Here is a 15332-nt window from a genome sequence, read left to right on the forward strand (position 1 = left end):
AAGAGTTTATGAATTTTCCAACAGCAGGCTGTCAGTCTCACAAATCCCTGATGAGAAACCAGATGAAGGACAAGATAAGAACTGAGCCCCTATACAGAAAATACTAAAATTTCAGAATAATTACATAGTTTTTGTTGAACTCAGTCTTTGTAAGTGATACAGAGCTGGAAGGAAAAGTAGTTGGTCAAGTGCTCTGAAGGTCTTTCTCCACAGGGAGAAAGAGAACTGAGTACTTTTGCAGATTTCCTTCTCACTCTCTTTTTTTTCTTTAATTTAGGTTTTGTTTGGCTTTAGCTAAAACAAATCTCCTTCAAGCACTTATCTTCAAGAGTAACCTGGAAAAATCGCACCTTAATTATTATTTTGCAACATTACTAGTGGCTGAAATATCAGGAAAACCAAACACCCTTTTTGGCTGCTTAAGGGCGCTGTACTGTGCTGTACACAGAAAACCATTATAACAGGTACATGAAGTCTCAGAGTGCATCTGAAGTATACTTTGCAGATAAGCACTTAAATTTAAACAGTAACTGAACATTCCAAAGACGAACTTAGAATAGTTATATACTATAAGGTCAGTTATGCCCTAAATGCTGAGTACCTAATCTTGGTATCCAAATTCCTTGTGCATTGCCTCCTGCACTGTAAGCTAACAGGCAGTTCAGTCTTGGGTGTACTGAACTATACCAAATAAGAATACTTGATTTACTTGGTTTAGATGTACACAAATAACTCTTTGTTTACATTCAAGTGTTTAAAGCAGAAAAAAATACTTGGGAAATGTTATTACTTACTAAATAAATCAAACTCCAAGTAATTATAACAAATAATCCACATATATGGAAAGTTATCTTTTCACACATTGTGTCTAAAATTATTTTTGTTTTTACCTTTAAGTGAAGGGTTTGGCTATGTCCAAACATTGTAACTGATCTAACTGCAACATTTCAATGAAAGGTAGATGGGTTCACATCTTGAAAAAAAATATCTTCAATGAAGAAAATGAATTGAAGTTTGACTTAGGCATTACTGTTCCCTGAATGCTATCAATATGATAGGTGGCCTCACTGCTTTCTCTGGCCTAGCATCTTCCTCTTTGGTCACTTTACAGCACAGATGGCCAGGAAGTAAATATGCCTGATGATGAGAGTAGTTGTGGTTTTAGTTGGATATTCTGTCTTCTAAGGACAGTTCGGTGTCTGGGTTTTGAGGAGGATTTTTTGTTGGGGTTTTGGTGGGTTTTTTTTCTTTTTGTTTTCACCAAATGAATATCTATTATTATATGGAAGTTCCTCCTTTTGTTTACAGTTATTTGAACTCAGGAAAGATTGATAGCCACAAAGCTACTAAAAAGCCACAAAATCACTAACCTATATCAGATATTCATAAATGTGATTGATTGATTGATTGATTGATTAATTGATAGATTGCATGAATGTGTTTTGCAGTATCTCATTTGTTAAAGTTTGAGTTAGATGGAAATTCTTAGACTACAACTCAGAAATCTGCATTTGTCAGACAAAAGCCTGACGAAAGAATTTCAAGTCTACAGTTACAGTATATTCCCAATACTTTCATGGAGGGGAAAATATTAACAATTCTCAAGGGAGCATTTATGAAGGCAAATCTTCTCCTAATACTTCTCCTGGCCTCAATTATCCTTGTGAAGAACCTTTCTTCACATTGGGTTACTGGAAAGCTTGTGATGAGGTAATCTTGATGACATCATGAGCCTGCCAAGTCAGTCTGTCCTTTGAGAGGGATGAGATATGCAGACAGCCCCAGTTTGAGAGATCTCTAGGTGAGACAAATGTGTATTGCTGACAGAAATACCTCTGACAAAACTGAGCTCTGATTCATCTTATCAGGACTGCAGTTTTGGACTGTGCAGTGCACTTGTTCACTGAACGATGCATCTCCTACCCTGCAATAGCTTCCAAATGATTTCTGGGTACAATTTGAGATATGGCCTTTTTACTTAGAAAGCCTCATTCACAAAATGTTATAGAGCAAGGTAGCAAAGGCAAGTAACATTCCCTGATGTTTTTAACATTCAACATGGGAACCAAGATGATATTGCTAGTAGGAAAAATAGGTGCAGAAACTGAAATTCCCTAACTGAGGTAGGAATTAAAGTTAATTTACTCTAATTGGAAGTAATTAGATCATTTCTGAAATTGCCATTTTTGTAGGAAATATTTTTAATGAATCAGAGATTAGTACTTTGTACTGGGAAAAAGAGTTCTGGGCAGTTACAGATCCTCTGTGCATTGTGAATGGTGCACTCATGCATCCCAGATCTGCTAAATGTAGGCTATAAACCAAAAATTAATAGATACATTAAGGACAAAACACCTTAGTGTGCTCTCCTGAAACAGAAACTCACTTGTTCAGTCAGCTGGCAGAGAATTTCAGTTGATGTTGGTGGTTTTGTTCTGTTTGCTTGCACCCGAGCATACCACAAGACAGTTCAGCTAAAGGTAGCAGAGCAAATCACATCGGTTTTGCCTTGCACCCAGACTTACCACAGGACTCTGACTTAGGCCGGGGAGCAAAATATTTTGTAACAACTGTTTGTTTGATACAGTAGCACTGTAGCACCATATCTAGCATAAAGGCCCCAAATCTGCAACTATTAGAAGGAATCACATAATTCGGAACCTACAAATACATCACAGCCACCTGAACAAATAGACCAGACCTGTACAGAGAGGAGGGAAAACAAAACATTGCTTTGGATCAGCCTGATCCTGGCCTATGGAAAAAGTGTATCAATACTCCCTTTTTGCCCAGCTGGTGATGCTGTTTGATGCACCCTGGGATGGGCTTTGCCCTCCTGTCTGCCAGGGCTCACTGCTGACCCCACTGAGCTGCTGCCCACCACAAACCCCAGATCCCTCTCTGCTGGGCTGCTCTCCAGCCCAGGTCTGTACATGTACATCTCTTGTGGTTTGTATGTGTGCCTGTCATCACCTGGTCCTGGGTGTAGAAACTGGCATATCAGATACACACCATGCCCAAGGTCAGAACCAGGCTAGACCTGGGTCATGCATCCAGGGAGTAGCCCTGCTCCCGGTCTCTGTGCCCCTATGACATACCAGCAATCTTGAGAGATTTGCAGGAACTTTGAAGAAACAGGGTTTGTTTTAGGTCAAAAGACCTGAAATAATGATGGTTACATTGTGTAAAAATAGTACTGCTTTAGCACAAAGCTCCTAGCACAGACTTAACCCTGCATGTCTCCATGACTGGTGTTAAGGAGAGAGCCAGGTCCATAAGTAAGAAGTGGGGAATATTTTGCAGGCTATAGTCTTTCTCCAAAACAATTCCACATGGTAACCAGCCAAATTTCCCTGCAAAGGACAGGGAGCTGTGTCAGAAACAGACACAAGAATGAGATCAGCTCTGATGAGTTTTGTTCATATACCTGGCAAAGGGTATTCAGACCAACAGAAATACTTCCGAGGTGTTTGTTGCATGCCTAATATTTTTTTTTTTAGTTACTGATGTTAATTAAAAAAAAAAAAAAACAAAACTTTTTCTCTTCATTTCCTCCAATTTCTTAATAAAAAAATCAGGAAAATATTTTTATCATCACTATCTACTTGTACAAGTATGGACAGGGTTTGACAGACATGACCAGGAGTGTTTTTTTCTTTATGTCACTTGTCAGCCACAATTGGTGACAAATGGCATGGCATTTTCTGTCTATGACTAGTATGCTTTTAAGCAGTGAATCCATCTGTATTAATTTTTACTTGATAAGTGGAGAGATTGTCTCTAAACTGGACACATTATGGTGAAAGCTTTCAGCTAGGAATGCCAAATGTTGCAGAAGCAAGGAGATGAACACAGATCTGGGCTGAGACAGCATACCAAGATAGTGCAGAGGAAATATTTTAAGAGCTAAGACTACCCAAATCATTTACAGATGCTACCAAGTGTGGAAAGCACTGAAATGTCACCTGTTTATGTAGCAGGTGCCAGTCATGACAGCAACTGTTGTTGAAGAACATCTTTTCTGCCAAGATTTGTTGTGCCCATGATTTGACACCACATCCTTCTGTTCCATTGCTTCACATCATAGCCAATTCTACATAGAACTTTCTAGAGGGACATTTTAATGCCCTTTTTTCTTCCCCCCCACAATCAAAAATGTAAAAAAGGTGGCCTAATACTGAAAGAAAATGACTGAGAGTCTGAACATGGACTTTAAAACACATCAAACAGCCATAATATTATTCATAGAGAGCTAAATTAAGCATCAGGTTCTACATAAATAAATAAAGCTGCATTCATAAGTGTACACAGAGTGTTTTGAACTACTTGATTAAACTGCACCTTATTAGTGAAAATTATGATTAATGATGAGCTTATAACAACAAAGCTCTCTTTGCAAGCACTACAATAAAAAGAGAGAAATGAGAAGCACACTTTAGATTGCAGCTGCTATGCTAATAATTAATAAATGAAGCCGTGCTGAAGGGGTATGTGGAAGATTTTTGTAATATAGAGTTTAGGTTGACCAAAAAAACAGTGCAATTTGTTCTATTATTTTTAGCATGTTTTAAGAAAACGGTAAGACTTCATTGTTACTTGGATTTTACAACATTATGAGAGAGATGCCAAAGATCAAGATAAAGGGTCAAGCAGGAATCCCTGGGATAAATACACTTAAGGGAGTCTAAGCAATTTTGTTGCTCCATTATGTTCCACAAATTAGGCTGGTGGCTTTTCCATCCAGCTATGACATTAATCCATTAGCTGAAGAGGAGACAGGCTCCTTCTCATTTATTATTTATAAAACAGGGCATGCACAACTTATCCGACATCATCCTTGTCACAGCTAATGAGAAACTGCAATAAGTCCATCTTTATGGATTTCTTACACAAGATACCAAAAATCTGGAATCCATTTTTCTGTGGTAGGGAAGGGCTTGCTAACCTACACAAGATTATTGTATATGACATACATATATGTGTATGTCCCAAAGGGATGAGCTTTCCACACCACTACTGCTGTTTGAGGGATGTCTCTGTGTCCATGTACGTACATTGCATACACATCAAACAACAAGCATGAGTCAAAGAGATGTTTTTACCATTGACAGGAGTAACCAAAACAAACCAGAATTCAATTTAAACAATCTAAGTTCTTCAGCCCTTAAATCTACTTCACTGTGGTGGATCAACAGCATTAGGCTGAGATCCTGACTGGCACAGGGTGGGGAAACACAAGCCAATGCCAAGATCCAGGGAAGCATTTCTAGCTCCAGTCCAATATGAGTATGAAGGTAGTGAGCTGAAAAGTGCTGGCACCTGGAATGAGGCTCTACATCACTGTATAGTGCAGCGCACATCTTGCTCTCTCTCTTACCCATGGAGAGACAGAGAGACCAGACAGAGAGCCTGGCTCAGAACACGCAGGCAGGAGCTTGGCTGCACCTCTGAGCACAGAGAGCTAAGGACTTGAGCAGTATTTAGTTTCCTGCCTCTTATTTAGCAGTGCATCTGTGGCCTGGAGTATTGGAGAAATGTAAGGTGATGCTGTAGGATTGGGGCAGGCTGGGGACACTGCTGTTACAAAAAACCTCATGGGAGTTGGTCAGAAGTGGTGGTTTGTGTAGGAATTGTCCTGGTATGAAGACAAACAATAATATGGAGGGAGAAATTTGAGAAGGAAGGGGAAGGTTGACAGGAAGCATTTCACGGGGAAAGCGCAGGTAGCACTCACAAGGATTGAGGGCACAATCCTGAAATTCCCCTTCTCTCCCAGCAGGTCTCCAGACATCTGGCATTAGCAATTTCTTTCATAGTGTGAATGATTTTATGGGACTGGATTTGGCAACAGCTGGTGTCTTCTTGTAAAAGTGCATCAGACCACTCTGAAGCAACTATCACATGCCCCAGGATCTCAGTTTACATCATTTAAAAACTGATAATAATTTTCCCATTACCTCTGCAGACCTCCACATTGTGTCATATATGACTAACAAAGAGATAGGTAAATTATCTTCTCCTAAAATGAGAAAAGTACAGGCTGTTCCTTTTACTTCACTGATGCTTTAACTAAAATTGTGTGGTGGTTTAATCCCAGCTGGCAAATGAGTAGCTCACAAATGCTTTGCTCATCCATCTTCCCCAGTGGGATGAGGAGGAGAATCAGAAAGAAGGTGAAGCCCATTGGTTGAGATGAAAATAGGTTTAAAATGTAATTAAACAATAACAATAGCAATAACAATAATAATAATAATTTTCATGCAAAGGAATTCAACAAAAAGAGAGACAGAAACAAAACCCAAGTGAAACAAGTGATGTACAACACAGTTGCTGACAATTGCCCAACCCATCCCTGGGCAGCAGCAACCAGCCCCTCCCACCAGCTTATATACTGCATCTGACATTCTGTAGTATGGAATATCCTTTTGGCTAGTTTGGCTCAGCTGTCCTTGCCTTGTGCTGCCTCCCAGCTTCCAGTGCACCTCCTTGTTGGCAGAGCAAGGGAAAATGAAATGTCCTTGATTCAGAGCAGGCACTACTTAGCAACAACTGCTTCAGTGTGTTATCAACATCATTCTCATACTAAATCCAAAACACAGCGCTGTGCCAGCTACCAGGAAGAAAATTAACTCTATCCCAGACAAAACAGCAATTTAAACACTAACATTGTTTTTTCCTTCCTCATGGGACACCAGAGTGCTAAAGCTCTGACCTTTGCTATTTTCCACCAGCTGTCATATCTGAAATAGGTGGTGATTGGTATATGCAGCCAGCTGTAGCATTCTCCTGTAAGAAAAGGGAAACCAAACCTCACCACTGAGAGGGGCCTGAGGCACATTCATGCCCTCCTGTGAGGTCACCAGAGGAGATCAAAACACCTGCCCCATCCTCTCATGAGCGTTATCATCACCCATCAGAAACAATGCTTTATTTTGTTTCACCTCGGTGGAGAAAGGTTCTACAGGTGATTTTATGGAAGACAATTAAATCTCATTTATTTCTAATCTGAACTTTATTTTGCACATTTTTTTTGCACATGAACACATGAAGGTCTTCACAGACAATGTGAAACCTTCCTTTCTCACAGCTCTGGTGCACCTCCATGTCAACCAACAACTTGCTAAAAGTTTCAAACAATGATCATCTTCTGCTAAGCTGATCAAAAAGAAGAAAAATAATGCTAATGAACTAGATAATCCCATTTAAAGATTTAGCTCAAGACTGCCAAAGTGCAAATATATCCATTAAATACACATTTAGAAGAAAAATGCCAACCTACGTTACCAAAAACTTGTATGAGTTCTTATATTTCTTATCTGAGGCAGAAATAATTGCTGAATAATTGTGTGTATGACAAAAAATATTGCTGAGTGAACTAACACTTTTTTCAAAAAAGACTAAGTCGTCCAAAAGACCAAATATGTAAAAATCTGACATGCATGTTTTCAATTCTGTGTGTTATTCCAAGGGATGATATGTACTGAGCAACTAAACAGTGTTTAAACTCTTCAATAAAATGCTCTTTTGCCTTACAAAGCCCTACACTTTTGTATATTTTAACATAAAAAGTGATATGGTATTTTAGAAACTCTGCTTTTGAGAGTAGGATCCTCCAAGGGCCCCCCAAAATTTGAAGTGACCATGGGCTAGTTTTAGATATGCGATATATCAGTTTTTTCTGGAAGTGCTCTTTGCTTCCATTAATGGAAAAGAAATACAGTCCAAACCTGAGTATCTAGATCCTCTGTATTATACTTTATAAATCTATCCTGTTGCCTTGGAGGTCATAAAAAATTACATCTGAAACAGGAAAACAAGCAAGAAAGAAGGACAGAGAAACAAAAGGTTTTTGAGTTGGCCCCAGAAACACCAAATTCACCCCAGTGTAATTCTGCTGGAAACAATGGAAGTACACAGGAGCTGAATTTTTCCCACTGTCTTTACATAACAGTAGGGAGCCTGTAAAACTATTTTATCCAATAGTCCTGCACATTTTCAGTAGGTGAACAGAACTTTGCTATGTAGGACTGAGGGTTTTTTTAATATTTTTGTATTCTTGAAAATGATTACTTTCTTAATCTTTGGAAATCCTGTTTCCAACCAGAAATTCTGCTTGGTGTTGAGAGGGTGACCATCCTGACACAGAGGAGGAGGGGACAAGGATGAACACTGACAATACCAAGCCTCAGCATTCACAATCACTGCCAGAGCACTCCCTAGGTAACAGTAATTTGCTATAAGCTCATTAAGGGATGAATTTGGCTTCTTATGATTCAGTTTCTGATAGCAAGCAATAAGAAGTTGTTTTGCAAATAGACAGCTGATGGAGCTCTTATACCTCTGGGAATACAAGGTGAGGGCAACTTCCAAAGCAACGATGGCAAAACTTCCCTGTGGGTTCCTTGGTGTGGGGGAAGCTCTGCCTTCCATCCCCACCGAGCTGATCAGTGTGGTGGGGCAGAAGTGCATTACCTTGCAGCTCTCAGCATCAGGAGCTGCAGCTCTGCCGGGTCCCACAAGAGATGCACAAAAGAAGCGCTCCTCCTTGCAACATCTGCCCACCCTCCTTAGCAGCCCACACAGGCTGCTCGTCACCATCACCCCGCTGTCACCTCCCCGACAGCGGAGGGAGAGCTCCCGGAGTTCCTGCAGGAGCTGCATTAAGCACCAAGGCGCAGCCACAGAGGACATCGAACAGATGGATGATATTCTCTGGCTTAGAGCAAATCACCACAGCTTGATGCAGTACTTGGATGAAAGCAAAATTCATATTCTCATGAAATAACAAGGAAATACTCACTACTTGCATTTCTTTCACTCTGCTGATATGTGTAGTTTTAGCTACAATAAAAAATTTTGTCTGATTACCAAAAAAAAATTGCTGAGAAATGCAGCGCTGTAAACTTACCCTAACTCTGCTTTTTCTCTTGTTTTTAAAGCAGGACCATTACTAGATCATTAGGGCATATGCAAAACAAAAAGCAGCAAATCATTTGGCAAAGAGAAAGACATTAGATTTCTGCAAGAAAAAGGCTTATATTTAAAAATATATACATCTACTTCAGCCAGCAACAGTCCAAAGATAGGAAAGTGTGCATTCCTTCAAGTAATAAATCATATTTGGCAGTCTCTTTGGGAGACTCTCTATGTTAAGAACTAGTCTCTTGATAGTAACACACAGAGCCATTGAAATTTCATAAGCTTTCTAACAACTGCCTACATGAGAAAAAAATTAAAATAAAGCACTTGGCATGAAGTAAGTTTGTATAGCAAATAATTCTAGGGAGTGTGAAAAAATGCATTGTGCATCCCTGTTCTTGAAGGCAGAGCTGAAATTCAGCAAGAGGCCTCTGCACAGGAAGGGTGGTGCTGCAGCAATCTGCCAGCACATCTATAGAGCAGAGCCCAGATAAGCTATCAGGAAAGGAGAATAAGCTCATGTCACAGTCCTGCTCTTCACCACCCTACCAACACACTGCAGCCTGTGAGTCACTGAAAAATCCTGTAGAGACAGAGACAATACAGTTATTTGCTTAAATACACTATGAACCGAGTCACAGTTAATGCTTTCTCCAGCTGTAAGTGCTAAAAGCATCAGGATACCCATAAAACATCTCCTCCAAACAACTGCAGTGACCACGGGATCCGCCGTCGAGCTCGTACTTACATCGCAGCATCAGCCGGGACGAAGCTCGGCATTTAACTATTTCTTCGTAAGCTGCTTCCACATGCTTGTCTGCTCATCGTGGCGTTCCTTCCATTGATTGCTTGTGTTTGGCAGCATCTGGGCTGCAAAATGATCCTTTTCCCCTCTTTTGCAAAATCAGCAGGCTGCGGAGGGATGCGTGACCGCTGCTGCAGCCGATGTATCCAAACAGCCCAATGCAGCAGAGGCTTTAGCTCCCCCTTCCCAGCCTAGGTTTTTTTCTTTCTTTGTCTGTGTGGGGCTTTTTTTAAAGAGATATGGTCCTGACTAACCTCAAGTTTCTGGAGCACAATACAAGCTCCTGGCACAAGGCAGTCAAACAGATGTGGAAGGATACCAAGACAGAAGGCCAAAATAGTACAATTTTAAGAGATGTTACTCAAGGTGTAACATGTATTTAAACTATTTGAAATTTTGTGATTGGTTCTGTTTAATTCAAATTTTTCTTGACATTTTGGTTCTGTATTTTTTCACTTTTTTCATTTTTTGCAGCTTATGCAATAGGTTTTCTGCTTATTTATTTCCTTCTTAACTCTCCTTCTGTGTCAAAGAATGTTTACATTTAAATGTTCACAATTTGAAGAAGTCCTCTGTTAAAACTTCTGTATTGTCAGTGCTGATTACATCAAAAGTCAGAAGTCTGTAGGCTACCAGTAGCATCCCAAGCTTGGTTTCATTTTTTAAGCTGGCACAGGTAGCTGTTAGCACTTCCACATTTTTAAACTCATCTCCTCATTATGTTACATTCATAATTCTATTCATGTTATCAAGTGCATAAAGCAGATCTCAGCATTGGAGACATTTCTAAGATTTTTCATTCTCTCCCCTTGGTCACTCGTGTTAGCTTATCAGGTTGTCCTCCAGGAAAACCAAGAAACCTTCCCTTTTAGAGCCCTTCTAATCTCACCAGTTGTGTTTCTTTGAATTCCACATGCAAGTGTAGAATGTTGTCCCTCCCCTTGATCCAGAAACACATCATTCCAACCTGTCAGTCTTCATTTAAAATGCCGGACTAACACAGCACTTCACAAGAGCTTCAGGAGTGGCTGAAAGGATGAGATTAGGGATTTTCCCTGAGTCTGGAGCTCTCTTTTCCCTCTGCAGTTCTGAGCTGCACAGGCGATGGACTAGAAATAGCTGCTCTACAGGATAATGTCATCAGAGGTAGAAAAAACAAACACAAAGTGCTAATTCAGCTTTGTACAGACAGAGGACTCTTTCTTAGACAACTCCTGGACTTTACTACACCTCTGCTGCTTTTGGTTAGAAAAAGTCTGTTTTCCTGCCAAGGAGCTGAGGCTGGCGTCTGTCATGTTGAAGGTTAAAATAACATTGCAAATACTAAGAGGCTACTGCTGCGTTGTATAAAAGAAAATATTACTCCTCCAAGGAAAAGAAGTCTATTCCGTATTAAAGTACACCTGATAGTAAGTGAAGTTGTGTTATCAGAAGCAATTTACCAGAAGAGGACAACATCTTTATATTTGGAATCCTGATCATGAAATGTCAAGAGGAACTGAGCATAAGTAAGCAAAAACACTGTCCCTACAATATTGCTTTTTGTTGCATAGAGATCAAGGAAAACACATTTTTCTGGTCATCACGTCTCAGCTTTAACCACAGAAACAGTAAGAAATCCTGTCTGAGTTCAAGTAAACAAAAGGACATTGTAACCAGGCAGAGCAGACTGTTTAGCCAGGAAAACATGTAGTGCCAGTCTCCAAAACATTGCCCCACTGGATAAGCTCCTGCAGCACAATGATCTCACACAGCTGTCGTGTTGCTCCTAAGTTTCACTGCCAGAAGGACCGGCCCCAAAGCAGTGGCACTCAGAACGACCTTCCTGAGCAGGGCAAGTGTGTCAGCTGCGACTGCCCATGGCCATGCTGGCCACAGGGGCCAGTAGCAAGGCACCAGCCCTGATTATCAATGTCACATTCTGAATGCAGGAAAAAATCCATATAGCAGGGTGGGAATGAAGCCACAGATGCCACAGGAAGCATTGCAAGGATAGGAGGCAATGGGGGAGAAGACGTCAAAATAAAAATGCTTTAAAAGCATTCTCTTCCAAAGTGCTCAAATCCTTTTTAAGCAGCAGGCATAAAGAGCACTCCTTTGAAATTCCATTCCTAGAGTGAAAATAGATTATGAACTACTTGCATTATTAGCAGTCTTCTTACAGAAGAATGTCGGCTGAGGCCAGCCCTGTGTCTGAAAACTGAGCCTGAAAAAGCAGCTGGGCTTCCCACATGGCAAGCAGGTGAAGGGCAAATTTTCCCTCCAGGGACAATTTAAAACAAAGGCAAAAATAAGTATTTGATTGATGCATTCAGCATCCCAGCTGTGAAAATCAAGCAAAATTAGAAGGTTCATTTCTGCTGCTGCTGAGTTTGGTATGACTTTGATTGGTGCTGACATGGGTGAAGTGCAGCCAGCCAGCTACTCAAATTGGTGACCTGCGAAGCTGATACCTTGTAAAGTTCACTTGACTCCTCTTTTAGTCAGAAACATTTTTCTTATTTCTCTTCCTCTTTAATTTTACTTCCCTGCTCCTCAAATGGGACACCTCCTCTCATGCAGCACCCTCAGCATCAGCAGCTTCTCTATGTTGTCCATGAAGGGAGAGGCACAAAGTCACATCCCCTGATGCCTCTTGGCATCCACTGTGGCAGTGGCAGAATGGGGAGAGCTGGGTTCCTACTGGGCAGCACTGGGCTGGAGGCAGCCAAGGCCACCTGATTCACCCTGCCACATTCAGGGCCACTGTCACATTCCAGTACAAGCAAATGGTTTCATCATCCAGATGCATCCCACAGCCACCACTGTAATGAGAGGAGCTGAAATCTTCCTCAAGTGGCATCTAGGTGACAGACCCAGTTCAGAAGGTACAAGTGTGCTCTGATTGCTTTAACTGTGGAAAATCTCATAAGAGCTGACCCAACCTCTCTGAGAAATAAAAAACAAAATGAAAAATCTTAACCAAGATTAATTTTTATAGTGAGCTCTATTTCCTCCACAATTTTATTGAATTTTCCCAGGCATTGCAAGATCACACTCCTCACCTGTAGGAGAAGGACTGGCAATTTGCTGTTTAATTCTTCTCCCCAGCCCCCAGCATAGCCAGCCTCCAATTAAAGGGAATGAAAGGGAAATTTAGCCATAAAACCTTCCTACAAAATCCATGTATAAGAGACCTGCACAATGCAACAGCAAAGATTAAGTGGAGTCTGAAGCTGGTGAATGCATAACAAATATCTAATCAGTGACATTTGAAGATAATCTGAATTGTTGACAATCTGAAATAATTTTTTTAAATGTCAACAATAGTGACAGGGTTTTAATCATCTAAAGTTAAATATATGGAACTGCATTAGATGGATCTTGTAAGATCACTGTAATATTTGGAACAGCAACTCTTCAGCACAACATGCTTCAGCTGTTTTGACTCATATGTGGTTTAAAGCTGCTGCGAGGAAAAAGTTTTAAAAAAAGACAAAATACGAGGAAGAGATAACCTAACTGAAAATTCTGTAGTATGGTAGTGCTGAGACACCTGATTTTCTTCTGCTTGAGGTTGAAATTGTGATTTCTGCGTTTTGTAACTGATCATATCTGCGGTAGACCTCTTGTTAACCTAGATAAAAAGACAAAAATGTTATAAATTAACATTTCTAGGCTGTGATCCAGGATGATTAAAATACCGTCTTGCCCAGGCTATTAGTGCCATAGCAATTTTAATGCCAGCAAGGCCAGGCAATTAGCGTTTTTGTGATTAAAATACCAGCCTGGTCTTCTAGAGCCAAAGTGATTAGTACATTGCCAGTCCTTGCTATTAGTGTTAGCACCACCAATGGTGAGGAATTTTATAGTCCTTTGAGAATTAATTTAGGCTCATATTAGCTTTACCTGGACTTTACCTCATTGAAATATACATATACATATTTCAAATATTTACGTAACATAAGGAAAAAACTATTTTTGTTTGTTTATACCACCGTGATAATGGAACATTTAACGTATTGTCTGTGTAGAAGGAGTCATGAAAAGACTGGATTATGAAGTAGGAATTCCAAGCAGGGAAGTTAAAACAATGATGAAATTTGTTCACCCTCTGACTAAAACTTAAATGCCAGCTCACTCAGTCAGTCCATGGCATGCAGCCAGAGACGTGCAGCCTGACTGACCCCATTTGCCCAGGGCAGTGGATGCATTAACCACTGCAGTGCAGTGCAGCCCTCTCTGCCTCCCAAGGTGGGTGCAGAACACATGAATGGGTTCATGGAGAAAGTTGTCTTTGACAACAAATGTTCAAATTCAAGAGATGGGCTTCTTCTATGATAAATACAAGGAACACCAATGAGGGGCAAAATTCAACATTAGGGGCAAAAATGTCATGGCAATGACCTTGTCCAGGAAAAGTGGAGCCATGAAGAATCACCTTTGTAGAAGCAGATACCTACAGAAGGCTCAAGCCATGTCCCAGCAGATTGTTGGGCTGTAGCACTCAGGCCACCAGAGTTCAACCTAGAATTGCACCTGCAGTGCGTCTTGGGACAGCATTTGCATAGATCTATCTATATCTATATCTATATCTATATCTATATCTATATCTATATCTATATCTATATCTATCTATCTATATCTATATCTATATACACTCTCTGTACTCTCTGTAATCATACATGCATACTGACTATTTACTGCAACTCTGAATTTTCTATTATTTAATCAACTCCCCAGATAGCCATGCAGTCTTATTCTGTGGCTACTTTGAATTCCTAAAAAACCTTCAGCAGTGGACTGAAATGTCTTTGGAATTCTAGGTAGACAGGATTTCCTGTATCCCTTTATGCTGCTCCTCTCAGTTGAAGCAGGTATGTGAGGTGTGATTTGCCCTCACAAAAGTCATGCCTCCTCATAGTGTCATAGTTGTTCAAGTGTTCTTTAATTTTATTCTTTATTATAAATCGTGTGGAAGTGTCCTGTTGAGATAATGAACATACCAGTCTGTATTTCCTCAGATCCCTATTGGAACCCTTTTTGAAAAATGGTCCCATCAACTGCTTTCCAACATTGTGAGAAGCAAAGGGTTTTGCAGGAAAAGTTGCAAGCATGGACAGCCATTCAGGTATTTCCTTTACAAGTTGTTAAATTAACTGATTTTTGAAAATGTCTAGACCATGGCAATTTGTTATTCTTCATTTTCTCTACTGTTCTATGTATATTTCACTCCAAGGCAGCAATTCTGTGCAGTTTCCGTCTGGAAGGATGCCAGCATGGAGATTTTCCTGCGCTTTATTGTGGTGAACAAAAATACAAATAACTGAATCAGCTTTTCCTGTGATGGGGTTATGTGTTTTGTTTACCATGGAAGAGTTTGAAAAACTAGGTAGAATTAGTTTTGCACTTTTGCAGGTTGTTCATCAGCAATCAGCTCAGAGCTGTGTCACTCCCAATCTCTGTTTATTTATTAATTAATCTCTCCTAAATGAGATGATGTTTCACATAAGCACTGGTAGCTAATGTGAAACATCAACATGATATCACAGGGAATGTAAGGTAGGCCTGAGCTAGCATGAGCCACTGTGTTCAGCCATGCTTAACACATTATTTTCTACAATTTAAA

The 15332-nt window shown here is 40.2% G+C and overlaps 1 protein-coding gene across 2 annotated transcripts in view; it reads right to left on the minus strand.

Moving 5' to 3' along the window:
• The window catches only part of SACS (sacsin molecular chaperone), a 59118-nt gene extending 49197 nt beyond the window's left edge, over positions 1–9921 (minus strand). For both annotated transcript variants that reach the window (XM_074535241.1, XM_074535238.1), the window contains exon 1: positions 9668–9921. The gene's annotated coding sequence lies outside the window, so the exon portion shown is untranslated. The remainder of the gene's footprint in view (positions 1–9667) is intronic.
• Between the last annotated feature and the right edge of the window lie 5411 nt (positions 9922–15332).

This window comes from Zonotrichia albicollis, chromosome 2 (genome assembly GCF_047830755.1).
Source record: "Zonotrichia albicollis isolate bZonAlb1 chromosome 2, bZonAlb1.hap1, whole genome shotgun sequence".
NCBI classification, from domain to species: Eukaryota; Metazoa; Chordata; class Aves; order Passeriformes; family Passerellidae; genus Zonotrichia; species Zonotrichia albicollis.